This window comes from Mustela erminea, chromosome 7 (genome assembly GCF_009829155.1).
Source record: "Mustela erminea isolate mMusErm1 chromosome 7, mMusErm1.Pri, whole genome shotgun sequence".
In the NCBI taxonomy this organism is placed as follows: Eukaryota; Metazoa; Chordata; class Mammalia; order Carnivora; family Mustelidae; genus Mustela; species Mustela erminea.
Genome location: NC_045620.1, coordinates 10166537 through 10193802, shown reverse-complemented (window position 1 = coordinate 10193802; position 27266 = coordinate 10166537).

The window sequence follows — 27266 nt, the reverse complement described above, 5'->3', positions numbered from 1 at the left end:
TTTATTGTAAGAGCAGTAAGTGGCCGCGAGACTTTGCAGCAGGGCTGGGACAAGTGGAGATCACACTGTAAAATATTGCCCATGTGGCCATGGGTCTCACAGTGTGAACTTGGGGGGGCGAGAACAGATGCAGGAACTGGAGCAAGGAGTCCTCGGTGGCAGTCCCGATGACCTTGGTGGTGGCGGAGAGATGGAGGTGGGGGCGCTGGTTTACACCCCCACTGAGTAGACCCTGGGTCGTGTCATACCTACTGCAGATACACTGGGCAGGGGAGGGGGAGGTCTGCAGGCCACTGTTTAGCCAGGAAGGTACTGAGTGGTGTAGGTTCTAACCACGTAGGGTCCAGAGTCTGTCCTGGATTTGCCGTGTCTGCACACATTCCCTTTCCTGTCCTAGCCCTCCCTTGAGCCCCGTGGGATGGAGGAGATGGTTTATGCTGAGGGAACCCTCCCCCCATAAAAAGTGTATTTATACACATCAGGCAGGCCTAGAAGGCCCGTAGTGGAGTCGTTATGGGAAGAAATGTAGCCCTTGGAAGAAACCTCTTAGAAGCAATGATGTAGCCAGAAACTCCATCTGCAGGAAAGGTGCTCCTCACTGGAACCCAGAAAGTTCCAATTTCAGCTGAATTCCTTCCAGCTTGTGGTGGCTCCAAGGCACGAGGTGAGACAGATATTATTGTTGTGGGGTAACACAGCAGCGTTTTCAGGTGAGCGGGGATAATAAAAATAATCCATAGAACACCCTTCCAGGGCAAAGAGAGCAACTTCTTTGGAGATCGCCAAACCTGAAGTGAGAAAAAAAAATAATAATAACAAGAAGTCCCCCTTGAGGGTTTTATATGCCCAGTCCCCTTCCAAGGCACTGACGTATCTTCACTCATTTATTTATTTTGGTAGTTTTGTTTTTATTTTTTTTTCAGTGTTCCAAGATTCATTGTTTATGCACCACACCCAGTGCTCCATGCAATCTGTGCCCTCCTTAATCCCCACCACCAGGCTCACTCAACTGCCCACTCCCATCCCTTCCAAAACCTTCAGTTTGTTTCTCAGAATCCACAGTCTCTCCTCTCCATCTCCCAATGTCCTTCATGTTATTCCTTATGCTCCATAAGTAAGTGAAACAATATGATAATTGACTCTCTCTGCTTGACTTATTTCACTCAGCATAATCTCCTCCAGTCCCGTCCATGTTGATAAAAAAGTTGGGTGTTCATCCTTTCTGATGGCTGAGTAATAATACTCCGTTGTATATATGGACCATATCTTTTTTATCCATTCGTTTTTCGAAGGGCTTCTTGGCTCTTTCCACAGTTTGGTGACTGTAGCCATTGCGGCTATGAACTTTGGGGTACCGGTGGCCCTTCTTTTCACGACATCTGTATCTTTGGGGTAAACAGCCAGTAGTGCAATTGCAGAGTCATAAGGTAGCTCCATTTTTAATTTCTTAAGGAATCTCCACACAGTTTTCCAAAGTGGCTGCACCAACTTGAATTCCCACCAACAGTGTAAGAGGTTCCCCTTTCTTCACATCCTCTCCAACACTTGTTTACTGTCTTGTTGAATCAGGGCTCATCTGATACTAAAAGATTGAGATTACTCCCTGCGTATTCTCAGGCCACAGTGCTTTGAAACTGGAACTCATCCACAAGAAAAAGTTTGGAAGGAATTCAAACACTTGAAAGCTAAAGACCACCCTGCTTAAGACTGTTTGGATCAACCAGGAAATCAAAGAAGAACTTAAACAATTCATGGAAACCAATGAGAATGAAGACATATTGTTCCAAAACGATGGGATACAGCAAAGGTGGTCCTAAGGGGGAAATACATAGCCATTCAAGCCTCACTCAAAAAAATTGAAAAATCCCAAATACACCAGCTCTCTTTACACATTAAAGAACTGGAAAATCAACAACAAATTAAGCCAACCCCATGCACAAGAAGGGAAATAATCAAGATTAGAGCAGAGATCACTGAGATAGAAACCAGAGAAACAGTAGAGTGCATGAATGAGACTAGAAGCTTTTTTTTTTTTTTAAAGATTTTATCCATTTATTTGACAGAGAGAGAGATCACAAGTAGGCAGAGAGGCAGGCAGGGAGAGAGGGGGAAGCAGGCTCCCTGCTGAGCAGAGAGCCCGACATGGAGCTGGATCCCAGGACCCTGGGATCATGACCTGAGCTGAAGGCCAAGGCTTTAACCCACGGAACCACCCAGGGGCCCCTAGAAACTGGTTTTTTGAAAGAATCAATAAGATCGATAAACCATTGGCCAAACTAATCCAATAGAAAAGAGAGAGGACCCAAATCAATAAAATTATGAATGAATGGGGAGCGATCATAACTAACACCAAGGAAATAGAAACAATCATCAGAAATTATAAACAGTTATATGCCAATAAGTTAAGCAACCTAGAAGAAATGGATGCATTCCTGGAAACCTATAAACTTCCAAGACTGAATCAGGAAGAAATTGACAACCTGAGTAGACCAATATCTAGTGATGAGACTGAAGAAGTGATCAAAAACCTCCCAAAAAACAAGAGCCCAGGACCTGACGGATTCCCTGGGGAATTCTACCAAACATTCACAGAGGAAATAATACCTATTCTCCTGAAGCTGTTTCAAAAATAGAAACAGAAGGGAAACTTCCAGACTCTATGAAGCCAGCATTACCCTGATCCCCAAACCAGGCGAAGATCCCGCCAAAAAGGAGAATTTCAGACCAATATCCCTGATGGAGATGGATGCCAAGATTCTCAACAGATCCTAGCTAATAGGATCCAACAGTACATTAAAAAGATTATCCACCGTGACCAGGTGGGATTTATCCCTGGGATGCAAGGGTGGTTCAACATTCACAAATCAATTAATGTTGCAGAACAAATCAGTAAGAGAAGAGCCACATGGTCCTCTCAGTGAATGCAGAAAAAGCATCTGACAAAATCCAGCATCTGTTCCTGATTAAAATGATTCAAAGCAGCGGGATAGAGGGAACATTCCTCAATTTCATTAAATCTATCTATGGAAAAATCATAGCGAGTATCATCCTCAATGGGGAAAAGCTGACAGCCTTCCCTCTGAAATCAGGAACACGACAAGGATGCCCATTCTCACCACTGTTGTTCAACATAGTACTAGAAGTCCTAGCAACAGCAATCAGACAACAAAGAAATAAAAGGTATTCAAATTGGCAAAGAAGAAATCAGACTCTCTCTCTTCGCAGATGACTTGATACTTTATGTGGAAAACCCAAAAGACTCTACCCCCAAACTGCTAGACCTCATACAGCAATTCAGTAATGTGGCAGGAACAAAATCAATGTACAGAAATCAGTTGCTTTCTTATACACTAGCAATGAAAATACAGAAAGGGAAATTAGAGAATCGATTCCATTTACTATAGTATAGCACCGAGAACTGGAAGATACCTGGGAATAAATCTTCACTCATTTAATTCTGACCACAACGCTGTGAGGTGGATACTAATGTCTCAAGTACAGGAAGGCTAATCATTTGCCCAAGGTCATGGGCCAGAGGCTGCCGAGCCAGGGTTCAAACTCGGGCATGGCTGCAGGCCCATGCTTTTACCCCCATGCAGAGGCATCCCGGCCTGGTGTCCTGGAGGCCTTTGCAGACCCCCCAGAGCATGCTAAGAACTGGTACTCAGAATCAGCATAGTAGCAGGACTCGATGGGAATGGTCACATTTGATTCACGCCTACCCCTTATGCCCATTTTACAGATGAAGCAACAGAGGCCCTGAATGCTTATGTATATTATCCAAGGTCCTACAGCTACTAGGCAGTCAGACAAGGCTGGACTTCAGGGCTGACCAAAGCTTTCTCTGTTTTTGTTTTTGTTTTTAAATTCCTGGCTGTGGGCCTTCATTTCTATACCCTTCAAAGCCAGACAGACTATCCTTGTTCTTTTGATAGGCATTGAGATTCAGAGAGGTTAAGCACTCTGCCTACAGTCACACAGCTGGTCAGCGGAGAAATGGGGACTCCCCGAAACATGTTGGTCCAAGTCCAATGCTCACACTCTTTCTGTTCTTCCAAGCCATTTAGGCTGACCATAATTTAATTTATGGTGGGGGGAGGGGTCTTCCTTTTTAAGGTAGATTTTCCTGGGAGGGTTGTTGTGTGGTGATGGCCTCTGGCCAGACCGAGAACTTGGACTGGGGAGTCAGAGAGGTGCAGGTTCCATCCAGATCTGCCTCTCACGGACCGGGTGACCTCAGTGGGCCTTTGTCCTCTCGGAGCCTCAGGATGACCATAAGAGCCCCACCTCCAGGCTGGCTGTCAGGATGTGTGAGTTAAGCCGCTAGAAAAGCGTGGGCTCCCAGCAGCAGGGCTCTGTGTCTGTGTGCTCCCACTATCCAAATCAGTACCTGCTTGACATCTGGAAGAGGGAAAAGGAAGGAGAGGGGACAGGAGAGGGGAGGACCCACGAGCACGGCGGCTACTAATGTTCTCTCATCCATCTTCAGAATATCGTTCTGAGGAACGAAGAGAGTGGAAGAATTTCTCCCCGGGTTGTCGGTGGGGAACGGAGCACCTGGCTGGGCAGGGGCCAGCCAGAGCTAGCCCCAGGCAACTGGGATAAATTACTCTGCCTCTTGGTTCTTGACCATGAATTTTTTTTTTTTTTCCACTGCAAAATGTCAAAACTTCAGCCTGACAAAGTGCAGGACGATTACGAGGAGGAGTGGCTCAGGCTGGGTCGCTGACCCACTGTGTTCTCCCGGGCTGGGCTCCCGGGCCTGTCTGCCCAAGCTCAGAGCGTCCATGGCCAGGCTGTCTGGGCAAGGAGCAGACTTTCCCCGGGGAGGAACCCGCAGCCCTCCTCCACAGATCGCATCTTCTCCTCCAGAGTCCTGGGCTCGGAGCACACACAGCCCTCCCACCCCTAGGAGTCGATTCCGACGGGCTCCATGTTTCATCTCCGAAAGGCAAGCTTGAGACGTCCCCCTGCCCGTCTGCCCCACAGGGACCCAGGACCTCACAAGGGCCTTGTCACCTGGGAAGGGCTGTCTGATTGACTGATTTCTAGCTAATCCATCTTTATTAAGTCTAGCCTTGATTTCTAGAAGCTTAAAATCTAGTGAGGTGGGGCAAGCCTCAGTGGGTAGGAGCCGGTTGGTTTTAATACTGTTGGTGAAGATACTGACAACAGAGAGTTCTTCTTAAGCCCTTGAGCACCTTCCTCCACCCAGACACCTGCCCCCGACTCCTCCCCACCTCCATATTACCCAGCCACCCAGCCAGTGCCCCCGGCCCCGGGACCTCCATATTATCCAGCCAGGAAAGTTTAACACCTTGCCTGGTGGGAGACCCTGCTCCAGCCCTGATGTCATTGTCTGTTCTGACTGGTCAGTCTTCTGGTGACTCCTGACTGTTAAATATTTTGCAGATTACTTTGGAAGCGATGCACACACTCGTAGAACAATCCACAGCAGAAAATACTGCAGGGTTCCTAAGGGCCTAAGCAACCTGTCAGGACCCCTCATCTAGCGACCAGCGCGTTTCTTTGGGAGGTGTCCACCCTCACCGTCACTGGGCCAGGCCCCTTCCTGTCTCATCTGATTCTTTTTTTTTTTTTAATTTATTTATTTGTCAGAGACAAAGGGAGAGAGAGTAAGCGAGCACAGGTAGACAGAGAGGCAGGCAGAGGCAGAGGGAGAAGCAGGCTCCCTGCCGAGCAAGGAGCCCGATGCGGGACTCGATCCCAGGACCCTGGGATCATGACCCGAGCCAAAGGCAGCTGCTTAACCAACTGAGCCACCCATTCCTCAGCCTCCAACTTGAGCCTTTTTCCAGGGCCTCCCTCCCTTCCCTTCCGGCCTCCCAGCCAATGCACCCGCCACTCCCAGCCGGCCAGCTAGGTCTGGTCACATCCACTCCAGATCGACACCGCCACGTGGCTTCTTGCTGTGCTCAGGGTCAGCGGGGAGCTTGTTTTGGGGCTGTGCTTGCAGTTGGTGGAGCCATATTTGTCTGTTTTTGGTCTCCCCCACTGGATCTCAAGCCCCACCAAGCCTCTCCAGTGTATACAGCCAGAGTCGAGCAAGTTCCCGGAACAGCAGAAGCTCAGCTTCATGCGTGCTTAGCAGCAGAAAGAGAAAGGAATGGACGAACAGGCACTTCCTGCGAGGTCTCTAAGCATCTAGATAGGACCAGGGCTGTTTCTTCGGGTGGGTTACCACCAGCAGGCAGAGAAGAGACTGGCCTTCAAGGCGGGGGAACATCCAGCCCAGGACCGGGGCGGGTAGATGGTTTCCCCTCTAATAAGGAGGAGATAGAGAGCCCGGAGCCCCAACACCCGGGTTCAAGTCCCAACTCCACTATTCCTAACTGGCGGCCTTGAGAAACCTGTCACCTTTCTCTATCTTGGTTCTCTCGTCTTTCACCTGGGGACAATGATGGTATCTACCTTATGGAGCAGTGTCCAAGGATTATATGAGATAACAGGTGTGGGTAAAAAGTCAGCCAGCCTACTTGATTCTAGGGACAGAAAGAATGCTCGCCAATTGCACTCTCTGAGCTGAACTTCTCCAGGCCTTCCAGCGAGCCTGTAGGCTTTACCCCAGTGTCCCTGTGTGGCAGGCAGATTTAAAAATTCACCACTATGGGGCCCACTGTCCCCAGCACTCAGTTTACTGTGGGTGGCCCAGCACAAGGATGGTTAGACTTACTGAGACATTAGCGTCCCTTGGGGGTCTGGTGTAGAATATCCACACTTGGGTCCCCCTTGGATGAATGAACCAGCATTTCTGGGAGTGGCCCAAATGTTAGCATTTCTTGAAATTCACCAGACAAAATCCTAATGGCAACCAGGATGCCAACGGCTGGTCTAAGTTTGGGTTTGAAGACCATGTGGTTGTCACAACGAGTCCCATGAAAGCAGATGGTGTAGGGTGGGGTGTGGGGTTGGGGGCTGTGAATCACTTCTCACCCTGATGACTGACAGCAAAGCCAGCCGAGTAACTCGGCGCAGAGGGAGCTCAGAAACCTGCTATCTCCTGGCGCAGGCACACCCCAAAGTGTGGCCTTGAAGGGCTTAGCACTATGGCTTCGTGGGGTCTGGGAATCCCAAACCTCCTTCACTTATATGGGGCTCTCTGCTCCAGGCAGGTGGCCTGTATCAGTCCAGGAAGCCTCGCTGTGTTCCACGGTAGAGTGTAACAGAAGAGGACCTGAGACACACGGTGATTTTCTCTGGGCCTGCCTGGAGCTGACGTTGCTCGAAGAATGTGGGGGCCTGCATCTGACTTGTTCTAGAATCCCAGGATTGCTGCGTGGGTTTCCAGGCCTCTCCCACGGCACTTTACTAATGGAGGTCTTATCCCTAGGAAGAAAGAAACAAAGAAACACAAAGAGATAAACCAAGATGCTCCATTAATTAGACTTTCAGATACACAACGAATAATTTTTTTAAGCATAATTAGGTCACATACAATATTATTCGTTGTGTGTCTGAAAATCTCATTTTACCTGGACGTCCTGTGGTTTATCTGACAAGCCTACCTGGGGCTTCCCTTTCTGGGTCTACTCCTTGCCTCTTGTAATTTTTTCAATCTCTAAAACAAAACAATGCACACAAGGCACATCTTAATGTTTCAACACATAGTAGCTGTTATGAGGAAACAATATGAAAAATGTATTTTCAGCGCACAGCCTTTACTTTAGAAATCTAAGAGTAATAATGCTCTTTATGGAAAATTAGGAATTACAGACAGATAGGAGAGAGAAAAAAAAAAAACCCACCGTATTTTCACCATTCAAAGGTCAGTGCTTTTAACATTGGCAGTTTCTTCCAGGGTTTTTGTTTGTTTTCTGTTATTTATTTATTTATTTATTTATTGTCTTAAAAAATGTATCTGCATAAAGCCAGAAAAATTGGCTTTATGCTCTGGGTCCTGCTTTTTTTTTCTTTTCCCCACTTAACATCATATCATAAGCATTTCTCCAATTTGTTAGAAACTCTTATTAATTAATTAATTAATTAATTAAACAGACAGAGGTCACAAGTAGGCAGAGAGAGAGGCAGAGAGAGGGGAGGAAGCAGGCTCCCCGCTGAGCAGAGAGCTCTATGCGGGACTCGATCCCAGGACCCTGAGATCATGACCTGAGCTGAAGGCAGAGGCTTAACCCACTGAACCACCCAGGCACCCTGTTAGACACTCTTTAACAATCTAATTGTCATTCGGTTCTGGATAGATCCATATTTATCTCTCCAATCTCCTTCGGACCAAGTAACTTTTTTATTTTTTTTTATAAGATTTTATTTATTTATTTGACAGAGAGAGACACAGTGAGAGAGGGAACACAAGCATGGGGAGTGGGAGAGGGAGAAGCAGACTTCCTGCTGAGCAGGGAGCCTAATACAGGGCTCGATCCCAGGACGCTGGGATCATGACCCAAGCCGAAGGCAGACAGTTAATGACTGAGCCACCCAGGTGCCCCAACTTTTTGCCCCTGTTGTAAATATTGCTGCCGGATGCTCTTTCTCTTTTACTGAAAATTGTGTTTGTGTTTGGTCAGACTTTCCGAGGCCTGTCCCCAAGGGCAGTCTCCCGGCCATAGTTCTGGATGGTCAGGCTCAGCTTTTGCCAGAATGTTGGCATCTACACCATAGACAAGTGGATTTCAGCCTTGACTGGAAGGCCCAGGGCGGCTCTGTGGCCCAACTGGTCCTCTCTGCCCCTTGGAGAGGAGACCCTGTTCGATGCTGAGGTGTAGAAACAATAATCCTTTTCCATCAAAGGGGGCTCCTTTTCCTGGTGTTCAGTCTCAGCCTGCTGTGCTTCTAGCTGCATGTGTGAGAGCTTCATTTATTGCCCTTGGGTTTTTAGTTTCATGGAACTGGGTGGGGGGGAATCTCCCCATGTCCTAAAGTCTTCAGGCCGTTAATAGCCCATCTCTGCTGGGGCATTGTTCCTTCTGTTTGGTAGGACACAGACGTGAATTTCCCACCGCCCAGACTGCCTGCCAGCCTCGCTTCATCCTATAACATGCATCGCTAAAGCCTTCTGACTTCGGGGCGACCGGCTAGTGTCTTTCCATTCTCAGAATTGCTTCCCGGAAGCCTGGGGGGGAGCCACTTCTTAAGATGACGGTCATATTCATCTATTTTTGGGCTCTCCTTGGTTGAAGGACTTTTGTGACTTTTGATGGTCTCATGGCTCTTTGTCTTTGCGGAAGTGGGACAACCCAAGGGCTCAGCTGCCGCAGCAGCAGCGGAAGAAAATGATCTCTGAATACAAACAACATTACAAAGAGAAGAGTGCTCACAGGCAGAAGTAAGGCACGCTGAAGCAAGTCAGCCCTGTTTTATGGGTTTTTGTTGTTTTGACATTTCCCGTTCAGAGAACATCGCTTGGTTTTATAAAACCGTTTTGGTCCAGAGGGCACACCACATAAAAGTGTCCAAATGAGTCCTCACGGATGGATGGAGGCCGGTACAAATGGTCTTTACCTGCTTTGCCCTCCATTCTTGCCCCAGAACCTTCTGGAATGTAATTCTCAGAGCAGATTGGAGATGGAGAATTAAGTTAAGTGCGGGGCTCACGTGATCCCCCGGGATGTCTTCTTGCATGCACTGATTTCTTTGCTAAATTGGTTGAGTTTAAAAATGTACTAATTAGACCCAAGTTTGGACAGACATTTTTCTCGCTGGACAGTTGATGTACTTTGCGTGTGTTATTTAGCCGCTGGACGGGCGAGAGCCAGGCAGGTCTTTGATGCTTCTGCAGAGGTGCTGAATGCCTGGGTTGAGGTGTCTGAGCCCAGAAGGGCAGCCCACGATGGCACACGGCTCGTCTAGTCCCAAGTGAAGGTACCAGCCGAGTGTGGGGCTTGCATCCCAGCGCCAGCACATGCTGGCTTCGAGACCTCAGTCTTTCTGGGCCTCACTGTTCTCATCTATAAAATGGGGATAGTAATAGTCCCTACCTGGGGCACCTGGGGCGGGTGGTACAGTCCGTTGAGTGTCTGACTCTTGGTTTTTGGCTCAGGTCGTGATCTCGCTGCTGTGGGATGGAGCCCCGTGTCCAGCCCTGCGCGCTGATTGGAGCCTGCTTGAGACACTCTGTCTCCCTTTCTGCCCCTCTCCCCATGTGTTCTCTCTCTCTCTCTGCCTCTAAAATAAATAAATCTTAAAATAATAGTCCCTACCTCATGGAATTATCCTGACTCATAAATGAATGACTGGGCACCAAGCCCTTCAAACGCCGCCTGGTCTGCTGTTAGCCGTTGTTTATTTTGCTCCAAGTGGCATTTGGATTCCGTAAGTGAGAATCGCCAGGAGCAGGGCTTCTCAAACGGTAGTGGGTGCACGAAACACAGTAGGTCTTGTTTAAACACAGATTCTTACTCGGTAGGTTCAAAGAGGGGCCAGAGACTCTACCACTGTGACAGGTTCACGCGGGAGCTGCGCTGCTGCTGGCAGTGCGAGGACCCTGACACCATACAAGAGGATGGCAGATTTCCAGGCTCCGGCTCAGACCCACAGATTTAGGATGATTCTTGGGCCTTAAAATGTCATGGGATTTGCCTTGCTAAGTTTTTATTTTTATTCTTTTTAAGATTTTATTTATTTATTTGACACAGACAGAGAGATCACAAGCAGACAGAGAGGCAAGCAGAGAGAGAGGAAGGGAAGCAGGCTCCCCGCTGAGCAGAGAGCCCGATGTGGGGCTCGATCCCAGGATCTTGGGACCATGACCTGAGCCGAAGGTAGAGGCTTAACCCACTGAGCCACCCAGGCACCCACTAAGTTTTTAATTTGTCACCCTTCTTTCCCTTTCTTGTCTTTAGGGTGCGAATGTCCATCCTACGCCCGTCCCGTCCCAGCATCGTGATTCCGCGTCCGGATCTTGTCTGCCATCACAAGCTCCATGTCTCTTCCTCAGGACACATTGGACGTTCCTTGAGTCTCACTCAGACCTGATTTAGACGCTATTTAGAGGGGACGTCGGACTTCAGGTTTTAGAGTTGATGCTGGAACAGTTAAGGCTCTTGGGAGGGAACGCAGGCATCTTGCATGTGAGAAGTCCTCGAATTCCGGGGGCCAAGGGCAAAATGAACTGAACCGTGTTCCCCCCAGATTCCTATGTCGAAGCCCTCGCCCCTGCGGCGCTGATATTTGGAGGTGAGGCCTATGGGAGGTCATTAGGTTCAGCTGAGGTCACAAGGTAGGGCCTTCATGATGAGATTAGCGCCCTTGTAAGGAGAGATGCCGGGGCTCTTTCTCCCGCATGTGAGCAGTGAGCGGGGGGCTGTCTGCGAGGGGAGGAGCACCCGGCCCTGCCGACAGCAGATCTCGGGCTTCCAGCTTCCAGAACTGTGACAGGTCAGTGTCCATGGTTAAGCCATTGAGTCTGGGGCACTTTGTGTGGCAGTCCGAGCTGACAGGGCTCCTGGAGGTGGGGCTTAGGAGCCAAGGAGGGGCTAGAGGAGCCTCTAGGTGATTTGAAGGCCCCCAAGTTTGGCTAGATTGAGTTAACTTTACTGTAAGGGAGATGCGGTTGTTCAAAATGGGTGTGTGGGAGAGAATGAGCCATTCTTTATTTAGGCCTTTGGGTCCTCCCCGTCTTCTCCTTTGTTTTCCTTCTCTTTCTCCCTCCCCCCCAGGGCCAGGCAGCAGAGCTCAGTGGTAAGAACGCTCTGGGCTTGCCTCCCGGCCCCCCTTCCTTCTCAGCTGGATGGCACCTCTGTAGAAGCACCTCTCCCGGAGTGTGACATGGGGACCCGGGGACCAACTCGGGAAGCCGGTAGGCATTGCCCAAGTCCTGAGCATTCTGGGCCCGTTGCTGCTCGGGTGGTGGGGCAGAGTTCCCTTGTCCCAGATGGTGTGGCCGATGTCTGTCTGTCTAGTAGTGGTAGTAGGCGAGAGGCCCCTGTTTGCTGCCTTCTGCATGACGGTCACCTTGCAATGGCGCCCTTCCTTGCTCTTCTTGGGATTTCCTCAGCGTGGAACTGGACACCTGGGGCTCCCCGATGACTGCAGAATGGATGGATGGCCACCGGCTAGGGACCGCTGAGCTGCTGCAAGCTAAAAGAAACTTGAAGCTTCATACGGACGTTATCTCTGTTCAAGCCGACAAGTATCAGTGATCACGTACCTGGTGTCAGAGCCCATATCCGAGGCCACAGAAGGGCCTGGGCACGGCAGGGAGATTAAATAGCTAGAATCTCTTGGAAAGCTTCCCCCCCATGTTGGCTTGCATTTGGGGGGTGATTACACTGGAGCGCACCCAGTCATCCCGGCAGTAGCTGGACCCTACAAACCTAATGGCCCCTCCATAGTCATTTCCAAAATGACTAAAACCATACCTGTCCTCATCAAATCTCCAGAACAACTTGGCGAGGCAGGTATCATTACTCCATTTTACTGACGAGCAAACTGAGCTCTGAGAAGGTCAGTCACATCTTTGGTCCCTGGCAACATGGGACTTGAACCTGGTCCAGAGCCCAGCCTATGCCCCAGACCAGAGGTGGGGGGCACCGGAAGTAGAGGATGAGGGGTGAGGCCGGGAGGGGTGAGAGGAGCTGTTTCCATGGAAGGCGGAGAGATGCTGGCAGATGGACACAGCCAGACCTCTCCGTGCCTAGTGCCCCCGACCCGTGGCTCTCATAGCATCGCTCCACGGGGCTGGTCTGTCACTGTCACTCCCTTCACAGTACAGAGCACAGAAGCGAGAAGTATTTCTGGAGTTTGTAAAACGGCTCAGGTTCAGCAGCCTTGTGAGCAAATAGATGGCTCAGCTGAATCTTCCCCACCTCCTGGCTTTGAGACAACTGTCAGGGAGGGAAACGGAAAACCATACCAGTATTTTTATACACAGCCCCCCAGCCCCCCAGACTCCCCAGGCCCAGCGACAGCTGACCACCAGCAGCCTTCCAGGAGAGTTTCTTGGCTATTCTGGGCCAGTGCAGGTAGGACATGAGGAGCTGGGGCAGGAGCTGGCTTGGCACCGAGAACTGGCTTGACGGCCACAGAGTTGAGCCTTGGCGGAGGCAGAGTGGACAAACCTGAGAGCTGAATGCCACCCTGGGGCGTCTGGGCTAGAGGAATCTTTATCCGGTGTCCATGGACCTCTGAGACCGTTTAGGGCCCTGGTGGCGGGGCAGCGTGCCTGCTGGGACCAGTGGACCCCTCCAGCAGAGACCCCCTCGGCCAATGCTTCCAAATCCTACGCCCACTGGAAGCCCACCTGGGGCCTTTTGTGCCCTCCGTGACACTGTCCTGACGTTACAGATGCGGAGGACACACCGCCACTGTCTGAGGTTGGAAGAAATCCAATCTCACTGGTAATGAAACACAAGCACATTAAAACTAGATGCAGTTTTAGTGTTTTTCCCCCCTGGCTGATAAATTGGCCAAGATTTTAAAAAAGGTAATACTCCATGTGGGTTGGGGGTGTGGAAACAAGGCCTCTCCCTGAGGCCTCAGGGTGGGGCATGACTTTCTACCCCAACAATTTTCCTTCCGGGCAGTAACCTTCAAGACAGTGAGAAATGTATACAAAGAAATAGTGCCCGGAAGTGTGCTGGCGGGTTTATATTTGGAGAAAATTTGATGTCCGACAAGAGGTAGCTAGTTAAATATACTTTGGTATCTACACGTGGCAAAATTCTAAGCAGTTATAAAATTGAACAGAAAGCACAACTTTCTGTTGCTATGGAAAGATGTTCCAGATATATTGTTGGGTAGAAAATAAGGTGACAAAGTAACAAGCGTAGTATGATCTCGGTTTTGTGAAAAACAAAACCATCTGCCTACAGACAGATTATATATATGTGTGTGGGTATATATATATGAGAAAAATGTATATATATGATGTACATATATACATATATATGAATATGTATATATTATATATGAAAATATTAATAATCATTATCTGTATGTGATGGTACTATGGGTGAATTTGGTTCTCCCTAAATTTATTTTAAGGAGAAAATGATTATTTGAATAATACAAGTGGAATTTCCTTGGAGGCGAAGAACCAGGCTCTAGGTCTGGGAGGGTGGAAGGCTATATGGTGGCTGAGGGCACGGGGCCAAGATCACCTTGGGCGCCAGCGTGAAGGCTGCTCTGTGTTTTATCTCTGGGGCTCTGGGCAGGCGATGCAGGCTCTCTGAACTTTGGAGTTCTCACCTGAAGAAGGGCATCTGACAATCTCCAGTTCATAATGGTGTTAGGAGCAGTTAAGTGGGATATCTGTTAAGCGTCTGGCACATATTAAGCATTTCATTAATCTTAATTATATGTAAATATCCTATCAAGATAGAATAACATCATATTATCTATCAGTCTCCTATCAAAATACGCACACAGCCATATATCTGAAAAGAATAGACCTGTTTTCTAAAGCTCCTGAGAGTAGAACCCATAGGCAAGTCACAGGAGATCAATTAAAGCTCCAAATCAAGAATTTTCCAGTTCTCTAAAGGTGAGTGGGAGCCCCATCCCTGGAGATGTGTGGGCAGGTTCTGGGTCAACGGGTGACTGAGATGTAGGAGATGGCCTGACTGCGTCACCGGATCCCCTTCCGGTCCCCAGACTGAAGCCACTGGCAGAGAGGATGGCTGGGTTTTCCCCAATCAGGCGGCCGGGGGCTGGGTCCCAGCTCTGCCCCTTACCAACTGTGGGGTGGGGGAGGCATCTCTCTGAGCATCAGTGTCGTGTCAGAAAAAAGCGATCTCTGCTGTGCGGCTGTTGTCAGAATTTGAAATAATAAAACCGAGCTCCTGCTGTTACGATTATTTTTGTTCTGAAAACAGTGGCGCTAATATTCATTCATTCATTCATTCATTCATTCATTCTTGCATGCGCTCCTTTCACAGATACTTACCCAGCTTTTCTGTGCCCCTTTCTGTAAGCGGCAGGTCCCCTTTAAGCCTTCCGGGCCCCATAGACCTACTGCTGAGGCCCCTAAACCCCAACCCCAACCTTCAGGCTGTATCTCCACTTTCCATACAGGCACCAAAGGGCAGCCTTCAAGTTAATGTGAAGCCGGTCTCCCAGACAGGGGCAATGGGAAGCTTTGCTGGGATGTGCAGGCGTCCTTGAACACAAGATGGGAAATTAGGAAAAACCCTCAGGGCGACTTGAAGATGGGAGGGAGTTACCCAGGCTGGGCCAGAATGCTGGTCCAGGACAAGGGGCGCTGAGAAGGCATCTCGGACTTCCTGGCTCTCTGCTCTCCAGCAGGGGCAGGAGTGAGAGCTGGGAGCCCACAGGATACTGTTCCTGGGGACTTCCTGCCTCCTTGTCAGTCTACTTGGGGCTCAGCTTCTCGGTTTCTCAAGGATGTCCCCAACTGCCCTGGCCTATTTTCCTGTACAAGAAAACACCCTCTTTCCTTGGCTGGACACTCACCCCCTGTATAACTGCTTTGCAGGGGTGAGCTTGTCCTTGGCTGGCCCCAGGTTCCTCTGCAAGGTGGGTCACATGGCTGGGGTGTGCGGGGTAGGGGGAGCAGGGTGTGGGGAGAAAACCTGAGAACATTGATTTTAGGTTTTTTGCATGTGTTATAATTTGCATAATATAATTTAAGAGAGGCATCTATATGCAATTTGTAAATAATTAATCATATTAAAGGAAATACTTTTCTTAATAGGTGGATACAATGTCACTTACTACTGGACTCTTGAACTCTTAAAACCATCTCCTGGCCCAGGTTTACAGAATACTAGGTGCTCTAGGTGGTGTCTAAAATCTCTTCTAGCTCAAAAAGTGGACATTCCTGAGAGCTGGGTCATTATATCTTCCTATTAACTGAGTCCCTGGGAACACATGGTTTTCCGACCTTATTTATTTATTCATTTTTAAAAAATTATTTATTTATTTGACAGAGATTACAAGTAGGTAGGCAGGAAGAGAGAAAGAAAGAGAGAGAGAGGAGGAAGCAGGCTCCCCACTTAGCAGAGAGCTCGATGTGGGGCTCAATCCCAGGACCCTGAGATCATGACCTGAGCCGAACTCAGAGGCTTAACCCACTGAGTCACCCAGGTGCTCCTTTTGGATCTTGTTTAAAGCCCTCTCTATCCAGGGGCACCTGGGTGGCTCAGTGGGTTAAAGCCTCTGACTTCGGCTCAGGTCATGATCTTGGGGTCCTGGGATGGAGCCCCATGTCGGGCTCCCTGCTCAGCAGGGAGCCTGCTTCCTCCTGTCTCTCTGCCTGCCTCTCTGACTACTTGTGATCTCTGTCTGTCAAATAAACAAAATCTTAAAAAAAAGAAAAAGCCCTCTCTGTCCTGCCTCGTGCTAAAGGGTCTATTTCTGTTCTTGGGTTCATACAGACTGTGAGTCCCCAGCTTGGCTCTCAAGGGTGGCCCAGAAACGGCAACTTCCATATAACATGTTCACTCTGCCCAGCTGTGGTACGTGTTCCAGTGCACCCCTGTCACTGAAAATCTGATTTTGTTTCTCAAAAATCTTCATTGGAAATATTGAGCTGGAGCAGAGAATTACATTTGCTCAAGTTCAAATGTGGTTTGCTGTCATTTGAACAAAATGGGTCTCTCTTCCTCAAGATACTTCACAACAGTGCTGGGCTTCATGGATGTTGCAGTGAACAAAACAAATGAAATTGCTTGCCCCCATGGAGCTCTTATTCTGGTGGGGGGCGGGAATGAACGCTAAGCAATGGAAGCAGGTAAAAGCCATCCTCAGGCCAGACGGTGGTCAGTGCTGTGGAGACAAATAGGGGGAGAGAGGGAGTGTTAAACGTCAGGAGGGGACATGCAGTTAAAATAGGATGGCCAGAGACAGTCTTGCTGAAAAGGGGATCTTTGAGCAGAACTGAATGAGTTGAGGTGGCAAGCAACGTACGTCTGGAGGAAGAGTGTTCCAGGGAGAGGAAGGACATGCAAAGGTCCTGGGGTATTGCTGGTGTGTTGGGGAACAAGCAAGGAGTGGAGTGAGTGACAGGGGATAGAGTCAGAGTGGTGATGGGCAGGCAGATCATCTATGTCTCTAGAGCATAGGGAAGCATTGGGTTTTATTCTGAGCGAGGTGGGGGCCATGGCAGGAAGTGAGCGGGGAGGAATAGGACCAGTCTGGCTGCTGTCCTGAAGACAAGGGCAGAGTCAGGCAGCTCAGAGAGGAGGTTAGCGTACAGTTGGTGGTTCGAGTGAGAGAGGACAGGGACTGGGCCCAGGGCTGCTGCAGTGGAAGGGTGCAGAAATAGACAGATTTGTGAAACATTCAGAAGAGACGCTGCTCTAGCTTTGGTGTTGGTTGGCTGTGGTGGGGGGGGCATTGAGGTGAGTGAGAAGGCAGAGCCCCAGATGCCTGGGGGCCGTGCAGAAGGTGCCAGTTATGACCACAGTCACCAGATTCCCTGGGACCCACGGCATGCTCTCTCTGAGGTCCAACCTGGGTGATCTTTCTTCAGTGAGGATGCAGCTGTCTGGCTTGGTTTCCCCCAGAAGCAGACCTTGTGGCAAGGCTGTGAGTGCAAGGCCACCCGAGTTGACATCATGGGGAGTGGGGAAGCGACAGAGGACAAGAGAGGGTCTCTTGTGGGGCAGTTACCGTTCCTGTGTGGGCAACAAGAGCTCAGTCCTGCTGGGAGCCCTGGGAACGGCACGGGAAGGGGAGCCAGGGTATGGACCCGTGCCCTCCCTGGCTGTCGCTGGCTGAGGGCTGCCACCTGTTGGGAAGGGGACCGCCCCCATGGCACTTCAACAGTCCTGCTCCCCGGCAGGATGGGCTAGCAAGGCCAAAGACAGCCCGCGGGTAGACTCACAGGTGTTTGAACTAAGCAGCTAGAAGGCATGAGGAGGGGATGGGGTGGGGCTGCTGGCTGACAGCAGCGGCCACTGGACCTCCACCTCCAGATCCTCCAGATCCTTCAGCAGCTCCCTATGGCCTTCTGGGTGACATCACCCCCTGGGCGTGGCCAACAACGTCCTTTGGCAGGTGTCCTTCACGTGTGCTAAGGTCAGCCAACGTTTTCTGTGAAGCACCAGAGAACAGACATTTCAGACTTCGCCGGCCACATAAGGTCTCCCTCTAATGTTGTCACCTGAAAGCAGCCAGAAGAAATATGTAAATGAACGAGGTGGCCGTGTTCCCAAACTTTATTTACGAAAACAAGCGGCGGCCACATTGGGCCCAGGGGCTGTAGTTTGCTGCCTTGTAGGAGACGGGTTGAAATCCACAGGGCAGTGGGAATGCAGATGTTATGAGGATGTTGCTAATAATAATGATCAATAATTACCATCAACAAAAGAGTGCTTATCCATGCTGCGGGGACTGGGGAGAGCTGACCTGAACTCTAATTACACAATACACAGAGTTGAGATCTAGATGCATTTCCCGAGTATTATGTCTTCCTTCTGAAAATCTCAAAGTGTACTTCGACCAGAGGAAATTTAATTAAGACCACAAAGAGATCTATGCTTATACAACTAACTGTCTGGTTTGGCTCACAGTTAATTTGAAGTCATTGGAGAATCAATTGAATGTTGTTCTCCAGTCTGGGGCCTGAGACCTTATTCTTGTCCCATAATCAAGTCCTGTGGTTTGGTGGCTTCGGAGACCATCTGGCAGTAGATGGTGGATATTTCATTTTTTTGCCATTAGGGGCTAACCTTCTCGATATGCTGGAAGCGGTTGAATTCTCTCACCAAGGGTGATTGTCCTTAATCAAAAGCCTCAGTAAAAACATGTGGCCTGCCTTACTTTTCTTTATCATTAGGGTCCTAGATATGAATGAACATTCTCAGTGTTCCCTTCTTATCGCCTACTTCAAAATCATATCCCACTCTGGGGAAGAGGTTTGAATTTGGACAAATCTGCGTTGAAAAATCAGATTTAATCATTTGCTTATTATTTGGGTGACTTAGGAAAAGCAGGTTGCCCCTCTCAGAGTTTTAGGTCCCTTACCGGCAAACAGGACAATGGGTGCATGGGTCCTCTCTTGCCCCACTTCCCACCCTGATGACAAAGGTAACCACAAGCATCTGCAGAGCATTTCTATGTGCCCAGAGCTCTGTCGGAAACATTACAATCATCATCTTATTACAGTCATCACAAAGGCACTATGAGGTAGAAACTGTCCTCATCTTTACCCTAAGGATGGGGAAACTGAGACCCAGAAAGGTGAGGGGCCTTGTTAAAGCCACACAGAGAGTCAGTGTCAAAGCCAGGACCTGAAGGCACAGTAATGAAGGAGAGGTTCTTTCAGGGGGCATGAAGGGGCTGGAAATGGGGCAGTTCTTGGCCCTTGTAGGCAGTTAACACATCACTTACCAAGTGAAGTGGGGGGAACCGTCCCTTCTCTTGAATTGTCTCTCTTCTGCATGGTGAGCTTTTGGCTTATCAGCCAATTCATTTCTCTTTCTCTCTCTCTCTTTTTTCTTCAATGGGGAGTCATGGTCAGACTAGGTCTGGGGATGCCTCATACTTAGGAGCTGCCCCCCATACCTTGGAAGTCCCTATGAAATAAGGGTGAAGCCCAGAGAGAAGGAAAATAGGGAGTAGGCTGCTCTAGACTTTATAGGAACAGTAAAGGGGTCCTTGAGGTTTCCATAATATATCAGTTAGGATATGTTTGGTTGCAAGTAACAGTATAATAAACTTACAGTATCCTAAGTAATACCTAAAGGAATCTGGGGAAGGGTTAGTCCACAGGTGGTTTGGTGGCTTAATTCTGTCATCAGGGACTGAAGCGCTTTCTACATTCCTGCCCTACCATCCTGAATCCATTGACTTTCCATCCTTAGGCTTATCCCTAGGTCACAAAATGGCTGCCATAGCTCCAAGCATCACATCTTCATAAAATCTTATTAAAGCAGGAAGTTGGTGAAGGCCTCCTTCTTGTCACTACTTTTATCAGGGAATAAAAACCTGAGGAATAAAAACCTCCCCATATCTCTTCTTGCATTTCATTGCTCAGAACTGGGTTGCATACCATGTCCTAAACCAAGGAAAGGAGAGTAAAATACCCATGCTGCAGACCATCTCCATTCACTCTTTGGGGCTGGCAAAAGTACCACCTACCCTGAACATGTTGGGCCCTACAAAAAATTGAGGGGTGGGGACTAGCTGTTGAGTATGCAAAGAACAGCATCTGCTACAAAGAAAGCCGAAGTGACAAGTGGATAAGAAATAGGTCATGTGCCTACTTCTCTCCCAAGAGCCTAAGATAGAGAGTCTCGGCTCACCTGGCTTAGAGGCCCCATCCAGGGAAAAACAATGAAGTCCCAACTCATAGTGGGACACCCCCAGGATGTGTATGACTCCTGTTGTCTGTGCCTTGGTTTCTCACCTGTAAAATGGGGATGGATAGAGTACTGGCCTAAGGATTAAGTGAGTTAATCTGGTTAAAATGCCCAGAACTCTGCTTAGCATGTAACACGCACCAAGTGAATTTCATCTGCTCTGTTGATCAAGGCCAAGTAGGTATCTTAGATGGCCAACGTCTTGGGTGGTCCGGGACTGGGACGATTCTGAGGATGTGGGATTTGCAGTTTGAAGACCAGAACCACCTGGTGCAAATGAGCTGATCCCTCGACAGACATGACCAGACATGAGTGAAGTACACAGGAAGGCAAACTGGAGAGTGTGTCACATCTATTTCCCTGCCACCCGATTGTCACCCTCTTGCCCACCAGTGTTATCAGAGCTGATCTTTCAAGGGAAGCCACACAGCTGGATTTTTATGTTAATTCCCTGATTTTTCTGTAGTTCAAACATTAAAAGAAAAACAAAAAAACAACCACATCACTTGTTCCAAACAAAATGCACCTTCCCATTGACCCTGGGCCCTGGGGCAACCCCCTTACCTCTTCGGCCCCTCTGCTGAGTTTCCATCTCCTCCAACAGGGTGTTTCTGGAAGAAACATGCATGTTTCCTGTCTTGGCTCCTTCATGCAGACTTGTTTCTGCAGGAAGCACAAGATGGAAATTAAAGAAGAAAAATGTTGCCTGGGTTTGGTGGCTATGTGTACAAAAATATTTCCCTGATAAATATTGCTCCCAATCGCTCATTTATGAAAGCTGCATGATGTGAAATTAAACTTGGGCTGGGAGCTGGGTCGGTGATTCTGTCTCAGTAGCATGAGGCTAATAAAAGTCATTCATCTCAGGCCAGTGTAACCAGCAAGACCATCAGCTTTCCTTGTCACCTCACAGCTGCTACATGTGCAGAACTTCCTCTTTTTTTTTTTTTTTTTCTCAGACAATTTGTCCTGATCTAATTGGTGGCCTTCACTTTAGGAACTCAGGACGCTTTTGAAAAGGACAGAGTTTGCCCCCTTGTTGGTGAGTTTTAGGTCATCCTTTATAAAGTTTCAGGGCCCAGAGAAATTGGTTAGCGATGCTTAGGAAAAATGCCTCTGAATCTTTCTACAAAATTCTTTCCACTCTCTTGAGTATCAATCAGACACCCAACGGAAAGTTCTCACATTCTCACCTCTCTGTTCTGATGTTCACACTGGTCTCTGTTCGGTCTTGGGGGCAAGCATCAGGGATGCTAGGGAAGAGGCTCAATTCCTCAAAGAGTGTTTATATTTGAGATGGGAATCACTTTGGAATGATGAACCAAATCCAAAGGAACACGTTTGTGATACAGGAGCTGCATTTCAGGCAGCTGACCATCTGGCCGCAACTTAGCCCGGTCCTTCCTGGTTCAATAGAGTCTTTTACCTAAGAAGGAAATTGAATTTATCATTTAAAACCATTTCACAGGGGGACCTGGGTGGCTCAGTGGGTGAAAGCCTCTGCCTTCAGCTCAGGTCATGATCCCAGGGTCCTGGGATCAAGCCCTGCATCAGGCTCTCTGCTCAGCAGGGAGCCTGCTCCGCCCCCACCCACCTGCCCTCTCTCTGCCTACTTGTGATCTCTGTCTGTCAAATAAATAAATAGATCTCTGTCTGTCAAATAAATATAAATAAATAAAACCATTTCACAAAGAAAACTTCAGGTCCAGATGGCTTCACTGGCGAAGATATTTGAAACAAATATCAAAAATTCTTCGGGAGAATACAAGAAGTCCTTCCTTACTCATTTTATGAGGCTATAACTTTGATAAAATCTGATAATATTACAAGAAAGAAAAATTATAGGCTGATCTCCTTTTTGAACATGGGGCAAACATTTTAAACACATCAGCTCATCAAATTTAATGATAGATTAAAAAGTAATGTGTCATGACCAATCAGATTTATTTGAGAAATACATGGTTGGTTTAACATTTAAAATCAACCATTGCAATTTCTCATACTAACAGGATAGAGACATAAACATCATTATGCTATTTCAATATAAGCAGAAGACACTTTTGATAAATTCCAGCATCCGTTCATTAAAAATTCTTACCAAACTAGGAATAGAAGGGAACCTCTTTATTTTTTATTAATACTTTATTTATTTATTCGGCAGAGAGATAGAGAGCGCAAGCAGAGCAGCAGGCAGAGGGAGAGGGAGAAGCAGGCTCTCTGCTGAGCAGGGAGCCTGATGCAGGGCTCTATCCCAGGACCCTTGAGATCATGACCTGAGCCAAAGGCAGCTGCCCAACCGACTGAGTCACCCAGGTGCCCCATAGAAGGGAACCTCTTTAATCTGATTGGATGTATCTATAAAAAAAACTTGGTGAAAAGTTGAAAGGATGTTTGTATCAAGGCTGATACATAGTTGTACTAAAGTCCTAGTCAGTAAAATAAAGCAAGAGAAAGAAAGAAAATGTAACAGAATTGGAAATGAAGAAATAAAACCATAAATAGATGTCTTATTTGAGTAACTGGAACATCCGAAGAATCTGCAGATAAATTACTGATAAATGAATGAATTTTATTAAAGTTCCTAGATACAAAGTCAACATACAAAAATCGATTGCTTTTCTATATAGCAGCAAGAAACAATCATAGAATGAAGTTTTAAAACAACACTATAACAGTATCAAAAATCAAATACCTAGAAATTAATCTAAGGAAAGATGGGTAAGAATCTATACAGGAAAACTATAAAATATTAAAAGACATAAATACATGGAAAGATATGGTATACTGGTGATTTGAATTATCCTCAAATTAACCTACAGGTACAGTACCATCCCTCACATTCTCAACAGAGATGTGTGAGCGTGTAACCTGGAAGCTGCTTCTTCAATTTATATGAGAATGTAAATATCCAGGAACAACCAACCCAATCTCAAGGAAGATCGCCAAGTTGGAGAACTTCAACTACTAGATATTAAGACTTACTAACAGTAACAGTAACAGTTGGAAGACTGAGGAGGGAGGAAGGACAGGCCCAGGTGCCGAGTTGGCCTGGCAGGTGTGGTGCTGGTGGAAGGCAGCTGGCTGTAGGAGGGCATTTGCAGCCAGTGCTGCCGGAGGGCAGCAGGGGACAGGGGATGGAGGGGCACCTGCAGAGAGAGACACAGCTGCTGCCGCAATCCCACCGCCGCAGTTCTGCTGCTCTGGGCGCATCTAGAGCTGACTTTCTGTTTAGTACCAAGCCCCGAGGAGGCTGCCGGGCGGAAGCCAAGCCTGGCGCTGAAGAAGTATCTTGACAAACTAATTACAGTGTCAGCGAGAGAGTGGCGAGTTGCAACTAAAACTCGAATCGTTTGAGCCCCGCATCCAAGCTGGGCAGTGAATTCAAACACTCCATGCATTGCTTGGGGCCCTTACATCGCTTTGTGACCTGGATCCTCCTTCCAGAAGCCGGGAGTTAGCCCGAGTTCTGTGGGATCCCCAGGACACAGGTGGTCTCTTTGGCAACATGTCAGCTCAGTTCCTACAACCTGCTGCTGCTGCGGCCTGTGATGACCACCCGTGGTTCTGGCCACCCACATTCCCCCTTCTTCTGGAAAGAGCATCTCAATCTCCTCTGGGGGAACCTCCCTTCCTGCTACGACCACTGGCTCTGACTCCGCCCCCAGCAGCCAGCGGGGGGCGTGGCCTCCAGCGGACCAGCCGCGACTGCTCCCACCCAAAGGAAGATCTTTTTCATGAAGTTCCTGCAGGGACGGGATTGGTCCCCTTTGGGTCATGTGCCCACCCATGCCCCAATCACTGCAGTGGGCGGTTGCGGCATCGTGATTGGATGGACCTGGGTCACGTGCCACCTCTGAAGGCGGGAGAGGGCTGGATTGGGGACATCTGCATTGGGTCGGGAGTGGGCCCGGGTTGGAGAAGAGGGGGGTGCGGTAGGCGGCCTCCAGCCCTGCCACAGAGCACAGCAGCCTATGAGGAGGACACGCGTGTTACCCCGCTCCGCAGTGGAGGCAGGTGGCTCAGAGTGGCTTAGTTGCTCGTCGGGTCACAGCAGGAAGCGGCAGACTTTCCTAATGGGGGAAAAGGGCTGTGAGGAGCTTAGCACCCAGCCGCACGGGAGCCTCTCTCTGCGGCGTTCGGAGGGTTTCTCTCCGGGGGGCGGGGGGGGAGTGGGGTTCCACGGGTGGGAGCAGGTTTTTGGGTTCCCGCCCTGTATGGGAAAGACTATGGGTAGACCACTGATTTGGGGTTCACCTCGCTGTATAAATTGTACAAATAAATGGCTTGGACTTTGAGCCTTGGTGTTTTCTGGTCTGTAGAAAAGGAGCAATAGTGTAGGTCAGGATTACTGGGAGGATTAAATAAGTTCATGTTTGCAGAAGTCCTTTGGTAATGGTGGGAGCCCCATGGATTTGCTCTTCTGCTCAGGACCTCTTCCCAACTCCTTATTATCAAGGTAGACCCCAGAGGGGGTCTGCTTCCTGCGGGGCAAGTGCTGATAAGTATGTTGGATGTCGCTGGGTTAAGAGTGGCCCACGGGGACCCAGAAGAGCTAATAGTATTCCCGCGAACCATGAAGTGTCCTAAGCACTATGCCGGGGACTTCCATACAGTCACCTGACCCTCACCTTACACCCTGAGACAGGTTCTGTGATTATACCTACCTTATGGATAAGGCACTGAGGGGACAGGTGCAGGAGGACCCTCAGTTACTAAGGGGCAGAGCTGGGGTTTGAACCTGTGTCTGTTGCATTTGGAAACCTATGTCCTTTACTCTTCAGTAGTGCTCGTGCTGCTGAACTGAGGGATCCTGTCGTGGTGGGGAGTGCTCGGGGGAGAAGCTTAGGGCCAGCACTGGGCAGGGGCTTTCTTGATTCATTAGAATGATTGAAATAAGTAACTTCCTGCCTTTTGCACCTTGGGGGCTTGTCCAGCATCTTGCAGGGCACTTGGGGTGGGAGTGGGAGAATGTCCGGTGAGATCAGGGGGTCCCTGGGGCTTTGCAGCATGAGCGCAAACACTAAAGGGTCAGCAAGTCTGTAAATGTTTCTGAAACACCATTCATTCGTTCATCTGTGTATTCATCTGTGGCGATCACCGATTTGGGGTCTACAGGCAAAACACTGTAATGCCCTTACTGTGGTGGACATCTGATGCTCTGTGAGCCCCGGCCCCACTTCCCACCGCTGCACCTAGTGGTTGGCGCTTTTCAGGTGGTTGGGTCGAAAAAGGGCCATGGTTAGCTGATGGCGGTGGGTGAGCCCTGGGTCTTCAGCGGGCTCTTTCTTCTCCCTGGTTTGTAGAAGTGGTTGGATGTGAACCCGAAGATGCTGAGGCCTGTGCTGCCCCTTTGCGGGAAGATCCCGTCCACCAGCCGCATGGAGGACAGCAGGGCCAGGAGATGGGGAATCCAGAGAAAGTTCTTCACCTACAGGACCCAGCTGGGCGCGTCTCTGGATTTCTAAGGTAGGAGAGGCCATCAGATCTTTAAATATTCAACCTGATTCCAGTACGGTTTCTACCTTACGTACCATTGACTACAAGCGCTTAGTGATGTCATCTCAAAACCAAGAGGGAACAACCTTCCACTTAATACTTGCATTTACATAAACTGTGTGTTCATTTAATGTTTAAGAGATTTTTCTATAACGCGGGGACCTGGGCTTTGGTTCTGACTTTGGCTTGAAGTCATAGCATGACTCCACCTCCTCTCTGGGCCTCAGTTGTCCTCAGTCTTCCCTCAGTCATCTGGAGAATCAATGCTCCGGGCCCACTGCCTCCAAAATCATCCTCACGATCTACGAATTTAAGAATAGTGCCCGTGCGATGAGACCAAATCAGGAGAGACTGAGGAAACTAGTGTGTCGTCTGCTGGGTTCAGAGTTCATTTGTTGACTCAGAAAGGAGAGTGACCGAGGACCAAGGGCATGGGGCTGAGGCTGGGTTTATGGGAGGCTGGAGCAGGCCCTTGAAGACATTGGTGATGATTAAGCTTGCCTGCAAAGCTGCCTTCGAAGATGGCTGTGGGGCTGCATGCCAAGCTCCGGGAAGGAGACGGGAAAAGTGGAGCAGCTGGTGTCAGATCAGCTGCAGACACGGGCACTGGGGCTCTGCCGTTTTTAACATGGACCTGGAATGCCCGTGACCTGCAGGAGAGGGGCTGGGGTCCCAGCCTGAGCAGATACAAAAACCCGAGTTCCAGCTCCTCTGTCTCTCAGGCTCCACGCCTATCCCAGGTGGACATTACAGCTCGCTGGCAGAGACGGCTGGCCTTTTTTCTTGAGTCAACAGTGGGACCCGTCCTCCTGGGCTGAGCTAGCCACGTACGTTCTCGATCGATCACATTTGTAAAGCCTAATTGTTGGGGTGCATTAGGCCACCAGTAGCAAAGTCCTGAGGCTTCTTTGGAGCACCCCGGTGTCCCCTTGATGTCACCCCTTACTCAGTCACCATGTGACCACAGCATACAAGAAGGAGATTTCAGCCTGTGCAACAGAGACCAGAGTCAGATCCCAGTGGGCATGACCTCACTGACAAGTGTATTTCAGCCCTAAATATCTCTCATCCAGCTTTTGTTTGATACCTACCTGTTAAGCCTGACTAACCGAGCAGGACCCCGGCCATGAGTCACTGAGTATGTGGTATTGTGGTTTAGTCTGGCGGGACTCGCTCTCCCATGCTTCTGTAAACAAACTTCAGAACTTTGGGCTGCCCCACATTTACTGTTCCCTCACACAAGGTCTGCTGAGGCTCGAGCGCCTTTCCAGGGGAGCTTCGTGCAGAAGGGCAACTCGGATCCCCCAGCTGCTCTGTCTCTTAGCATGTGGAGCTCCAGGGTCTCCATGGCAGGGGTCGGGAGGGAGGCCTGCAGGCCCCACGCACTGGATTTTAGGTGCTTAGGCCTGGAACGGACATGTCTCACTTCTGCTTCACTCACAGCCCATTGGCCACACTTAGAAGCACTCACTAGGCCCCACCTAGCTGCGGGCAGCCAGGAAAGGAGCACCAGGCCAATGAGGAGAAGTA